Raw genomic sequence first — 14918 nt, forward strand, 5'->3', positions numbered from 1 at the left:
AGGGAAGACAAAACTGCCCTAAATTCATTGCAAAATATATCAGCACCTATATTGTTTTCAATCATTCAACTGGACTTATTAACCACTTACTCTGTGCCTTGTGCTGGTGATTCAGTAGTGAAGTAGTCAATGCAGTTTCCACTCTCACGCAACTCACAACCTCATAGAAGAGACAATCATTAAGTAATTAACACTTGTGATAAGTGATAGGAAAAAAAGCATAACCTAGTAGGTAGGAGTTGAGTAGAGCTCACCAGAGGAAACAATTTGAAGGATGAGCAGGATTTACACAGGTAGAGATTGGGAGAAGGGTGCCAGGAAGAGAATACAAGAGTGTCAAGAAGAAGGCCGCTTTGTGTGCAGAAGAGAGGGAGAGGCCAGAAGTGGGAGTACTTGCCTGCACGTTGGTGTTGGGGGGCAGAGGCTATGAAATGGAGCAAAACAGGGTAGAAGACCTATGATCGGCTCTATTTTTCCTGTGTTGTCTACTAAATGAAACATGATATCTTCCCATTGATACATTCTCCAATAAACTCAGTTTCAAGTCTTTAGAATCCCTTGACCATCCAGGATAATCATGCATAGAGATCTGGGTTCCCTGAAGTCCTATTAGGCATATTTTCCCAGCATTGTGGAAAAGGAAGTGTCCTTTGTATAATCTTAATACCTTTCAAAGCACCTGCCCATGCAGTAGTCTATAAGCCATTTGTGAAAGAATATTGTCAGCACTGTGCTGATTGGGGAATGGGGCACCGTCCCTGGATTTATTCCAAAGGGTAAATTAGAGAAACCCTTGAATGAATAATTTGGTCAGTTCACTCCCTGAGTAACTTCAATTTCCCTATCTTGCTTCCTGTCATAATTTTCTTTCTAACCCAGAAAAGCAGAATGTTTATAAAGTACACAAGGTATACTGCTTGGCCTACACCTGCTGTAGTAAACATCTACATTTCCCAGCCCTCTTTAAGGCCTTGCACAGAGCAATTCCCAAGGTAGCATCTCCTAAGATGTGTTCTGTGATGCACCTGGAGTAAAGTGGTCCATCAGTCAATAGGTTGAGGACAGTACATGTGATATCCACTCACAGAAAGGTACCACTCACAGAAAGGTTAGTGCATTAGGGCACTAACAAGGCCTATAGTAAAGAAACCCAGTATTTCCCATATGTATTTAATTGCAGGAACTCTTTGTTTGAATAAGCATGTTTCTATGGCAATACTAGCTGAGGGTATTGCTTATTTTTTATTTAACAATTGTTCAGTGGGTGGTATGTGTAAAGTAGGTGACTGTGTCACAGAAAGAAGGAATAATAGGGGGAGGGTTTAGTGCATTCAATGTACAGTTTCAAAATATTCAATTCTATAGAGGACAAGAAAAGAAATGGGTGGATGAACTCATAAGATACATCAAGTATAGATCAGTAATTAGTAAGTAGAGCATGTATGGATTAAACATCAATGAAAAGGGCTACAAGATCCAAGAGTACATGAGGTAATAACATACCTGCGGGGCACCTGGGCACTAAATATTCAATGATACATTATATATCAATATTCATGAGTCCTTAATTCGACCACCCACTAGTGTTACCTACTAGTGTTCCACGTGCCGTCCATGGCTGTTCAACAGACTATATGACAAGCTACAATTCTGACTAATTGCACCTCTCTAACAGAGCAAGTATCATTGACCCAGGATCCACTTGTTTGAACCTCAACTCTAGTCTTCATGTCTGCAGCAGGAAAAGCTGATGCAGCTGAGATAGAATACATATAACATAGTATGCCCCAGGATAGTCCTATCGATGCCACTTGTTCCCTATCCTAAGTGTTTAACTTGACCATTCTCCGCCCCTTGCTTCTCACAGTGCTGTACACTGATTTAATAAAAAGTGTGATCCATGCGTTTCAACTGGGTATGTGAGCCTTTATATTTCATGAACTCTAGGATAGCCTGCCTACTGGTGTACTTGGAGCCTACTCAGTTTTCCACATGACAGAGTGACACACACAAAGATTTTTAAAATATCTAATATACATAGTCAATAACATTGATAAACGTAGGTTACATTGATCAGGAAAAACCCCCACAAATTATCAATAGTAAGAATGAGAGAGATGACATTACTACACATTATAAAGACACTAAAAGAAGACTAAGGAAATATTATTAACAACTTTATGCTGATAAATTCAACAACTGATGAAAGGGACAAATTCCTTGGAAGGCATAAACTACCAATACTCACTCAAGAAGAAATAAATAATCTAAATGGCCTTATCTGTTAAATTGAACCTTCTCACAATAGTACAACCACTTTGGGAAACAGTGGGGCAATTCCCTAAAGGATGAAACAGACTGACTTATATGACCCAGAAATTCTATTCCTAGGTATATACTCAACAGCAATGAAAACATATGTTGACACAAACACTTGTAACAAATGTTCACAGCAGCGTTATTCATAATAGCTAAAAAGTGGAAACAAATCAAATGCCCATTAACTGACGAATGGTTAAACAAAATGTGGTATATCCTCACAGTAGAATATTATTTAGCCATAAAAATGAATGGAATACTGATACATGCTATAACATAGACGAACCTTGAAAACATTATGCCAAGTGAAAGAAGCCATTTACAAATGACCACATTGAATATGATTCCATTTATATTAAAGTGCAGAATAGGCAAATCCATACAGGTTGCCAGGACCTGGGGAGAGTGGGGGAAATGGGGACTGACTCCTGATAGGAACAGAGTTTCCCTTTAGGATAATGAAAATGTTATGGGATTTGGTTGTGGTGATAGATGCATAATTCTGCAAATATAGTAAAATCCACTGAATTGTATACTCTAAAAGGGTGAACTTTATGCTCTGTGAATTGTATCTCAATAAAGCTATTATTAAATCAATCTTTGTAATTTACCATATTAAAGACAAAAAAGAATCATATGAATAGATGCAGAAAAATATGTGACAAAATCCAACATCAATTCTCGGTTTAAAAAAAACACAACAACACCTTAGCCAACTAGGAATAGAAGGAAACTTCCTCAACCTGTTATAGGGCATCCACAGCTAACATTATACTAAATGGTAAAAAAACTGCATTCTCTCTAAAATTAGAAACAAGGCAAAGATTTTACTCTCACCATTTCTATTCAACACTGTACTGGTTCCAGCCAGTGCAATAAGGTAAGAAAAAGAAATAAAAGATGATTAGATTGGAAAGGAAGTAATAAAACTATCTATTCATAAATGACATAACTGTCTATGCAGAAAATCTTATGGAGTCTACAAAAATCGGTATTAAAAATAATAAGTGAGCTTTAGCAAGTTTTCTGGATATAAGTTCAATATATAAAAATAGTGTATTTTTATATACTAGCAAACAATTGGAAATTGAAATTAAAAACAATACTGTTTACCCTACTACCAAATATATCAAATGCAAAGCAATAAATTGACCAAAATATGTATGTCCTATACTCTGAAAACTATAAAATATAGTTGAGAGAAATTAATACCTCAATAAATAAAGAAATATTCTATACTCATGGACCAGAAGACTTAATATTGTGAAGAAGACAGTTCTCCCTAAATTTATTCAATGCTATCCTAGTCAAAACTCTAACAGTTTTTTTCATGTAAAAATTGACAAGCTAATTCTAAAATTTATTTGGAGGGGCTCATGGGTGGCTCAGTTGGTTGGGTGTCCAACTCTTGATTTCGGCTCAGGTCACGATCCCAGAGTCCTGGGATTGAGCCCTGTGTTGGACTCTGTGCTGAGCATGGAGCTTGCTTGAGATTCTCTCTCACTCCCTCTGCTCCTCCCCCCCCATTCTCTCTCTTTCTCCAAAAAAAAAAAAAAATTTTTTTTTTTTAGTAAAATTCATTTGGAAATGAAAAAGACATAAAATAGCTAGACAAATTTGGAAAGCTAAGTAATCAAGATAGTATGGTATTGGCATGAAAACAGATCACTGGAGAACAGAGTGTGGAAATAGACCAACATATATATGGTAAATTGATTTCCAGTGAACATGTAAAAGTGATTTAGTAGAGAAAGGATCCTTGGATTAGAATACCAAAAGCACAATCCATAAAACAAAAAATTGATAAATTGTACTTCTTTACAATTAATAACTTCTTTTCTTTGAGACGCTATTAAGAGAATAATAAGACTAGTTACGGACTTAAAGAAAATATTTGTAAACCATATGTAGGACTTGTATATAGAACATATCAAAAAGTTTCAAAACTCAACAATAAGAAAAGCAAACACCCTAATTAAAAATAGGCAAATGATTTGAACAGACAATTCATCAAAAAGATACATGGGTGGCAAAAACACATTTACAATGTCATTAGGGAAAGTCAAATTATAATCACAAAGAAGTATCATTACACATCTATTAGAATATCTAAAACTAAAAAGACTAACCATACCAACTCTTGTCAATGATGTGGAGCAAGTGGAACTCTCATGCTACTGATGGAAATACAAAATAGTACAACTACTTGGAAAATAATTTGGTCGTTTCTTAAAAATTTAAACATACCCATCTTAGGGCCCACCCATTCACTTCCAAGGAGAAAGTATATGTTTATGCAAAGACACGTACACAGATGTTCACAGAAGTTTTATTTCTAATACTTCAAAACTGGAAACAACCCAAATGTTCATCAGTAAGTGAATGGATAAACATATTGTGGTGAATCTACTGAGTAATTGATACCCTCAACAATGGAATACTAGTAATCAATTGATACACTCAACAACATGGATGAATCTCAAAATAATGCTGAATGAAAGGAGCCAAAAAAAAAAAAAAAAAAAAAGAGCATACCATATGATTCCATCTGTATGAAATTCTAGAAAATGCAAGCTAATCTGCAGAGGCAAAGAGTAGACAGCAATTGCCTGAGGACAGGAAAAGGGATTACAAAAGGATATAAGGTAACTTTTGGGAGGGTATGGATATGATCATTTACTTGATTGTGGGGATGGTTTCACAGGTGTGTACATGTTAAAACTTATGACATTTTATAGTTTAAATACATACAGTGTATATTGTGTGTTAATTATCTCAACAAAACTATTAAAAAGATCAGAGAACAGGGTTTTCCAAAGTAAATGAAGTACCTATTTAAAAAATAATATTCAATATTTATTGAACGTTTTTATATACCAAATTCTATTCTAGTTAAGAGTTATTACTTCCTTTCATCTTCCCAGTAACCTTATAAAGGAAGTACTATTATTTCCATTAAGTAATTCACTCAAATCCCACAAGCCAGTGAGATGTTAAGCCAGAATTCAAACCCCGGACCATTTGACTTTACTACCCATAATCATAACCACTATATAACCTGGATCCAGAAGGCCCTCAAGGAATTTGGAGTCCAGTGTAGAGACAGATACCACCCTCCAGCCTACAATAGAGTAAATGAAAGGGAGAAAAGGGGGAAATTTGGTGAAGATTAAACTAATCTCTTGATAGGTCCCAAACTAGACCATTGACCTAGTGGCATAGGCAATGCTCTGGATAACAGAGTCCTGGTGCTTCTGTCAAGTCACTGGACAAGGAAGGGGTTGGGGAAGGATAGGAAGCCTCTGTCTAGACTAAAGGAGATTGACCATGCACATTCAGTTCAGGCCGTCCCACCAGTCAGGGCTCCTCCAGTTTCTGCCCATGTTAAGACAATCATCAGAAGCAACTGAGCAGACATTGCCTTGACCCATTTCAGGAGTTCCAAGAGAGGTTTCTAACTAGAAGATCTAAGATTTAGAACCGGGATGAGCCCTTTCACTGCTCGGTATTTCCACTTCCTCATCTCTAAGATGGGGAAGTTGAGTTAGGTGTTGCTGTGGTTCCTTCTATGTCTCACAGGCTTTGTCCTGGCCTGTTTTTATGGTTTTCCCAAAGAGTATGAAGGCTCTGATGGGGATCCATGAAGTGTCTAGAAGGGTGACTTTACTTCTCTCAGCAGCTCTGCCGACTACAGGGAACTATACTGAGATTATAAAACAACACCATTAAATAACTAGAAAGGAAAATCATTAACGGCAGATGGCTTTATATCAATAGTTACTTTTGTGATTATCAAAGTAATAGACGTTAATTATAGACATTTCAGAAAATACAGACTGTGAGGAAAGAGTTAACACAGCATTTCTGGTTGCTTGCTCCTTACATGTCTTCAAGAGACCCATGATTAACCCTTGGCAGCCCTTAGAGTGTTCTTTATATTGGTGGTTGATGACTTACATACACCAGGACCAATGGATCGATCATACCATACGTGCTTCTCAGGGGCGCTTTGCACAAACATCAAGATCAATGATGTGCACCTAGTTTCATTGTTAGGGTTGGGTTTTGGTTACCATAGTTGGTTGCATACATAGTAGGATATACTTATGTGACCAGCCCCCTACAAAAGCCTTGGACTCTGAGACTCAAACAGGCTTCTCTGGGTAAAGACATTCTATATATGTCCCTGAAGTTAATGGCGAAAGAAAGAATACGCCTGTGTGGCCTCCACACTCCTGTGTGGAAAGACACTGAAGTTTGTGTTGAATGTCTGGACCCCATGAGTGCATATCTTTTTCCCACTGCTTTTGCTCTATACGTTTTGCTATAATAAATCTTAGTGAGTATATAACCTGCTATTGAGTCCTGTGGGTCCTTCTGGTGAATCACTGAATAACACAGAGATAAATATATAAATACACACATATATATAAATTAACCCAAATCCTTATACTTGGAGATAACCACTTGGCTAGCTTTAAAAACAAGGTTTTGACCAACCAAATCTCTTACAACACTTGATCTTAGCCAAAAGGCCGAAAAGTGATCCAAATCATCTTACAGAAGGCCTTCTAAATTGTGAGAAGGCAAACAAAGCTGCTAATTAAATTGGTAAATTGTACCATGGAGTGAAGATTAAATTTTATGGAAGCCCCGTGTTAGGACTTACATAGTTTTACTGTTTTAAATGATTACCAAGATTTACTGAACTTTACTTTTGTGACATAATAATGGTTTCATATATGACTTAATCATTAATTCAGAATCCAACTTTTAATCTTGATTGGGTTCCTATGGGAACAGTTAGGACACTTTACAAGAAATGGCTTTATAATACTGCCCAAGAACAGGTTGTGAAAAGCAGAGACTGCCTGTCTCCCTAAGAATCTAGGGAGACAATGGGTGGGGGAGTGAACGAGACCAGCTACCCTTCCATGTACCCCTCATTCTATAAATCACCCTTTTTTTGGCAGCTTCCCTCTATGACCTTAGTAATAAAAATAATAATAACTACTAACATTAATGAGTACTTATTCTGAGCCAATCACTATTCTAAGCACATGTTTTCTCTTAATCTTCACAACAGCATATTCAGTAAATGCTACTATTTTCCCCTTTATAAAAATGAAGATACCAAGGCTAAGTACAATTAAGTAGCTAGTTCATGAAACTAGTAAATTAGATGGTACTGGGACTTGAACCTGAACTCATGCCATACTTCATGTCCCCTTATGTTTATACAAATGAGATGTCACTGATATAAATGGGTTTTAGAGTTAGGTTTTGTATTAGGGTTTTCAGGGAAACAAAACCAACAAGATACATACACACACACACACACACACACACTCACACTCACACACATTCACAGATTTATTTTAAGGAATTGGCTCACACGATTGTGGGGGCAGACAAGTCTGGAATTTGCAGAGCAGGCTGGCAAGCTAGAAATTCAGGGAAGAGTTGACGTTGTAGTCTTGTATTCAAAATCTGAAGGCTGGAAACACCCAGGTTTCTATTTTGCAGTCTTGAAGCAGAATTTCTTTTTCTTCAGGAAACCTCAGTTTTTGCTCTTAAGGTAACTACCCACATTATGGAAGGTAAAAAAAATCTACTGATTTAAATGTTAATCACACATAAAATGTAACTATCATAGTTCTGATTTTTCTCTTTTGAAGAGGAAAGGGAGGGTGGATCCCCAGATGTGATTTACTCAAGACTAACCCCAAGATGAGCCTGTTACCCAGTGAAAAACCAGTCCCATGAGTTGGCAAGCCTCTTAGCCACAGCCATGTAAGTGTGGCATTGGCCAGAAGAGGGCACTGCCTTCTACTTGTGTAACATTTGTGCAACCATCTGCAAGGGAACTAGGAGGATAGAAAAAATGTTGACACTACTTTCAACTACTGTATTTTACAGTCCCTGATTCATTTTAGCACAACCTTTGGTAGAATAAATGCCTGTGAACTTTTAGTTGTACCGTAAGACCAAAGCACCTCATTGACAATATTCACACTTTATGTTCAATAACGCAGGAAGACATGGGATGATGGTGTCCTTCTGCTTTCCTGGTGCATTATAATTGGTCTGGTCAGGCAGCATCAAACCAGTTTTTCCCAGAGTAGGCCAACTCAAGCTGATGCAGGGGGAAAGAAAAAGCTGAGGCATTGGCGACTAAGAGAAAGAACTGGGAGGACCCCTGGGGCTCCGGGCAGTTGAGGAAACTTCTAGCAAGATTCATAGGATAGGTCTGGGAAGTTACTTACTGTGTTTGCGTTTGAGACAATAACACTGCAGGGCCCTTTGGCAATACTACTCAGTCTAGCTGAGCAGTTAATCTAATCTCTGGATTCTTAATTGGGAATGGAAATCCAAATAAATACAGTTATTCTTTAGTTCTCATTGATAATTAAAAATCCCCCTTCCCTGCTTCCATTTTAATGAGAGCTTCCATTTGTGCAGCTTGAGATTTTGCAGAGGACTTTTTCATCCCACAGCAAGTAATAGAGCAGGTACCAATTATTTCCAATTTACAGTTGAGGAAACACAGAGGTTAAGTGCCTTGCTCTGGCTCCCCTGTAATCCAAGCCTGGAAGGAGACCAGAAACCTGGGGCCTGATCTTAGCTTTGTGCTTTGTCCCCTACCAGAAATACATTCCTGGGGCGCCTGGGTGGCTCAGTCTGGCTGAGTGTCTGACCAACTCTTGATTTCAGCTCAGGTCAGGATCCCAGGATCAGGCTCCACAATCAGCGTGGAGCCTACTTAAGATTCTCTCTCACGCATGTACTCTCGCTCTCACTCTTGCTCTCGCTCTCCCCTATTCTCTCTCTCTCTCTAAATTAAAAAAATAAAAAATACGCCCCTAACTCTCATTTACTGCTATTCCAGGGTCCATTAAAGATGCATATATGCGGGGCGCCTGGGTGGCGCAGTCGGTTAAGCGTCCGACTTCAGCCAGGTCACGATCTCGTGGTCCGTGAGTTCGAGCCCCGCGTCAGGCTCTGGGCTGATGGCTCGGAGCCTGGAGCCTGTTTCCGATTCTGTGTCTCCCTCTCTCTCTGCCCCTCCCCCGTTCATGCTCTGTCTCTCTCTGTCCCAAAAATAAATAAAAAACGTTGAAAAAAAAAAAGATGCATATATGCAAACACTGTGAGCTGATAATTCCACTTGTAGGAATGTGTGCAATAAAACCCCATCAACATAGAATGGATAAATAAATTGTGGCATATTTCTTTTTTTAATGCTTACTTATTTTGAGAGAGAGGGCACATGAGCACATGCAAGCCAGGGAGGGGCAGAGAAAGAGGGAGAGAGAATCCCAAGCAGGTTCTGCACTGTAGGCAAAGAGCCCAAAGCGGGGCTTGATCCCACAAGCCCCTGACCTGAGCTGAATTCCAGAGTCAGAGGCTTAAGCAACTGAGCCACCTAGGCACCCCATCTGTGGCATATGTCTATCACGGAACACAATATAGCAATGAGAATAAGTGAAGAAGATCTACACAAAATGTGAATAAATTTCACAAGTATACATAAAGTTCAAAAACAGGCAAAAATATCAAGTGTGGAAAGTTAGGTTACTGGTTATACCTCAAAGGACTAGTAACTGGGGGAGGAGTGGGTACAGAGGTCTTCTGGGGTGACTCTAACATTCTACTTTTTGATCTACATAGTGGTTACCAGGGTAACATAGGTGTGTTCACTTTGCACAAATTCACCAAGCCATACATTTACAGTGCATGCACTTTTCTGTATCTGTTACACTTCAAGAAAACAATTTTAAAGCCCTGATTCGTCTAAATGAATCACCTTTCCGTGAGCAAACATCAGGACTGCCCACATGAAGCTTATCCTCAATTACACCAGATTTGTTTGTTGCTCTGTTCTAACAGTGACCACATCACCATTCCTCCGAGTTTCCAAAGCATTGAGAGAGCAGGTCAACAAGGGTCTTTGCATTTGTGCATGCAAGAATACATTTCAGGAGGGCTGCCACCTAGGAAGTTCAGCACCTGCCTCCAATACTATGAGCATGTGTTCTTTCTTGCGTGTCCATAAAGTAAGGAAGAAAGAACTAAGCAGGATAAGCCAATCACAGAAAACATCCCATCCAAATGCAAAAGTTCTCTTGCCTATGTCCCATTTTAAAAGTTCTTATTTTTGTATGTAAGGTTTCACAGGTTTGCCTGTCACCCTTGAACAGGGGCCACGCTAATCTTGTCTGTGTCACTCCAATGTTTTCAGGAGATGTGCTGCCAAAGTGAGCACACCTGTCTCATTTTTAACAGCCAATGACACTAGCACCATTTTTCAGGAAAAATAAGAAACCTAACCCTTGCATCCCAGGGTGCAGACAGCACCTCTAAACAAGAGGGCATAGGGCAGCAATCAAAACTGTTCCAAACTGTGGCAGGCCCTAGTGAAGTGAGAAATGGAACCCAGGGTACCATCTGCTTCTCATTAGCTCTTATTGCTTCTTGAAGGAACAAGGTGTTTGAAAAATCTTTTTTTTTTAATTTTTTTAAAAATTTAGAATTTATTTTTGAGAGAGAGAGAGTGAAAGCAGGGGAGGGGCAGAGAGAGAGAAACACGCAGAATGTGAAGCAGGTTCCAGGCTCTGAGCTGTCACCACAGAGCCCAACGTGGTGCTCGAACTCAAGAACTGTGAGATCATGACCTGAGCCGAAGTCGGACACCCAACTAACTGAGCCACCCAGTTTTCTACACTGGTGCTTGAAAACCTTAAAAGACAAAAGTACAACAACATATTAGATCAAGGGTTGGCAATCTCTGTCCATGGGCCAAGGACATTTGGTTCAGGGTTACACACACACACACACACACACACACACACACACACACACCATACTTTCTCAGCTGCTTTGGAGAGCTCCTACCACCACTGCAGCTCTTGTATCTTCTACATCAGTGATTCACTGCTGTTTCAGTCCCACACTCTATCTCAGGGGAGAAAGACTGAGAACCACCTAGATAACCACTTCCATACTCTCTCCAACTGGATTGTGTGTGAAGGAGCTGGCCCTCTTTCTTTCCTCCCAGTGGCCAGAGGGACACCAGCTGTACTTTTTGCACCTTTGCAACCTTTGGTGGGGTTGTCAGAATTCTGGTGGCTGGTCCATGGGCATGCTGCGAACACAACCACAGAACAACAGGGTGAGAGAAGAAGCCAGGACTGAGCCAGGGTGGTGTTCTTCCAGGGTCTAAATGAATCCTGGAGGTAGCAGAGATCCTCTGGGTATGCATACCTGGAGCCCAACACCAGGAATTTTCTGGCAGTGGCAACACTCAAAGCCAGGTAGATGACACAAAGACACATACACAAAGAAGCTCATTGCAGCATTGTCATTATAGAGAAAAATGAAAGGCAACTGAAGCCACCAGCAACAAGCTGTGTTCATTATATGATATCGTCATATACCATGGATTATCATGCAGCCATGAAAAAGAATGAGGCTGCTATATATTAACTAACACAGAAGGTGGTCTACACCTTGAAGTTAAATGATAAAGGCAGGATGGGGAAAACTATATATCGTGTAATTCCATTTATGTATTATAAAATCCTGAGGCATGCACACAGTCTCACACCCACTAGAAAAAGATCTAGAAAGATACACACCAAATTATTATCAGGTTACCTCTGGGGATGGGAATGGAAATAGGGAAGTGAGGGAGAACTTTCCAATATTGAAATTTTCATTTATATATTATTTGTTTATGATGGACCAATAATAGTTCTTTTGTAATTTGAAAAAGCATCTTAAAAAAAAACAAGACTATGGGAATGGGTTATGGAGGAGGAACATTTGATGTGGGTGATCAGCACAGCTAGAGGCTTCTGTGACTCAGGCCCAAGGGCTGGGAAGTAGACTCTCTGAGAGCTGGGAGAGATACTCCAAGCTCCTGATTATACAGGACTGTTCCTTTTTTCCTCCTTTCTGTTCTCCCTCTTTGGGGTCATGTGCTCTTGGTTCTCTTTGGATCACTTCCAACTCTATGCAGCCAGAGGAGAAGGGCCCCTCCCTCAGAAGATCCAGGGAGGATGACTTGGGCCTACTTGGCCCTAAGCCTTATGAAGAAACCTCCTCTTTACCTTGGTGCCCATTTCCTCGGGGCTCTTTCCCTGGACCTTTGTATCAGAGCACAGGATCTCCAGAGGCTGAGGGAAAAGGGCCACAGCACTTGGCAACTTTTAGTGTAGCCTTCTGGGGCTCTCCACCCAGATTCCACCTTAGAATTGCCTGGGGAGCTTTGAAAAAATATAAATCTCAAATATAGACATATATGTTGAAATAGAGAATAAATGTTTTGTTGTGTCAGCAAATGACCAACGTTGGGTAAAATAGAAATTTTCATCCATTCCAGAAGGTGTGTAATTGGTTAAGAACCTTTTGATAAGTCGTTGGACAATATTAAGAGTCTAAAATAGTTTCATATTATTTTGTCCAGTAATAAAACTTCTGGAAATTTCTCCTGGTGAAAAGCAAAATGCCTCAAATAAGGAAAATTTATGTGAAGAGTTCTCTCATTATGTTTCCTTTTGTAATAGCTAAAAATCAGAAGCAAACTAAATGCTCAACAAATGTCAGGTGAATGGTTAAATAGGTGTACTCCATGGAACATTTTGTGACAATTAAAATTGTAATGAAAATTTGCAAAAGTCAGTTAAAATGTAGTAATGATGAAGGGTGCCTGGGTGGCTCAGTTGGCTAAACATCTGACTCCTGATTTCAGCTCAGGTCATGATCTCATGGTTCGTGAGATCAAGCCACACGATCTCATAATTCTCTCTCCCTCTCTCTCTGCCCCTCTCCTGCTTGTGTGCTCTCCCTCTCAAAATAAATTAATAAACTAAAAAAAAAAAAAAAAAAAGAGGTTCACCGCTAGGAAGATTCTGGCTCTTTAGGAGAAGGTGCTGCAGCCAATTTGCTGTTGGGCCAAAGGAAACAAATGCAAATTGAATAGGAGAAAGAAGCTCAGGAAAGGCAGACAGCAAAAAAGGTTGATCATCAGAATATAACGATCCTTTTATGGCCCAACATTCTGAAGACCTCAGAAGAAGGGTAACATAGTGATGTGGCATGATTGGTGGGGCACCAAAGAGCCCCCTGCTTATAAATGTCCTCATCTGGTGCTGTGTTGCCTGTAATTCCACTATTAGGCTAACTCCACTTGGGTCATTAAGCATTGCCCATTCTTTGTTGCCCTCTTCTAAAACATAGACTCCTGAGAGGAATAACACTTTGACTCGACAACAATTTAGTGGAATTAGTTCATGATTTACTCAGCCAATTTGAGTACCTACTCTGTGCTTGGTACTACAGTAGGAATTGGGATACTATGGAGGGATGACCTCATTAGGGTGACTAAGACTTAGTTCAAGTCAGAAGTACCTACGGAACACCTCCTGTCACCTGACAAGGAGCTGGTGCTGGGACAGGAGGAAGACAGAAAAATGCCCAACACTGTCACCTCCCTCATGGAGCTCACAGCTTTGTTGTGGGGGGGGGGATCCAAGCACACAAAAGACAGAACAAGCAACTGCTTATTAAACTACTAATATAATCAAAGGCCGACATGAAGAGTGGAGCTCAGAGCCTTTGTGTCAAAGAGTCTTTTCAGAAGCTTTCATGATTGAACCACACTAACCCTTTTCATTAGGGAGCCTGGAAAAAGAAGCTATTATAACCCAACTGTTTTCTAAATATTAACATGGGTGTGACTTCCTGGTTCCGAGACCTCACCTTAGTTTCTACCCTACATGCTATAGCTCTGGGTAGACTGAACACTACTGAAAGGGAGCTATTCATTAAGCATTAGGCATTAAGCAGGGTGCTTGGGACCCACCCACCTTCTCTTCCTGTGCCCCAAACTGGCCATTTGCCACATTTGGTGGTGGGCTGAGTGGTTTCACATGTACTAAACACCCACAAGATACATGGTTTCTCTCTATCATAGTCATGCTCACAAGGTACCCTCATGAGAAAAGCCTCACCAGCTTCTGGCTCCAGCTGTCATGGGAAGGAAGGATTATGACAGTCACCCAAGTCGGGAAAGGAAGCAAGATTTAGAAACAGAAGAACAGGTGTGGCTCAGAATCCAGGCATCAAGCAGGACCAGACGGGACGATATTACCAAATTTTAAGAAGGAGATTTTCATGAAATTATGTGCCTTTTTATGAAACTATCTTTAGTAAATTGTGTGATCCTCGAAGCACATTCCAGGCCAAAGGTCCTTCGGGGCTGGATCAAAAGCCCAGAAGGAATGAGGAATGTAGGCTAGTGCAAGAACAAATCAACATGTAGCCCAGAGGAGGGGCAGAGTCATTGGCACCACAGGTCAGAAAAGACTGGAAGCAGAACTGGAAATCAAATCTGGCATTGCCAAGGAAGAGTAGACAAAGCAAAATCTAAGGCCAGGTACTGTGGTGGCACAAGCCTCGAGGGGGAGAGCACAGAGTAGGGTCCAAGTTGAAGATGTGTGTTCGGATCCAGGGGAGCCAACTGATGTCTACAGACTAAGCAAAATACTGGAAAAGTGGTTGCCTCTGGTTTGGGGGATGGGGGTGTTGCTGACTGG

At 40.2% G+C, this 14918-nt stretch overlaps 1 non-coding gene across 1 annotated transcript; it reads right to left on the reverse strand.

Moving 5' to 3' along the window:
* Positions 1 to 10475: 10475 nt before the first annotated feature.
* Positions 10476 to 10585, reverse strand: LOC122239836. Its single transcript, XR_006219218.1, has one exon. It is a non-coding gene; the product is annotated as a U6 spliceosomal RNA (small nuclear RNA).
* Between the last annotated feature and the right edge of the window lie 4333 nt (positions 10586 to 14918).

Source organism: Panthera tigris, chromosome B3 (assembly GCF_018350195.1).
Source record: "Panthera tigris isolate Pti1 chromosome B3, P.tigris_Pti1_mat1.1, whole genome shotgun sequence".
Taxonomy (NCBI): domain Eukaryota; kingdom Metazoa; phylum Chordata; class Mammalia; order Carnivora; family Felidae; genus Panthera; species Panthera tigris.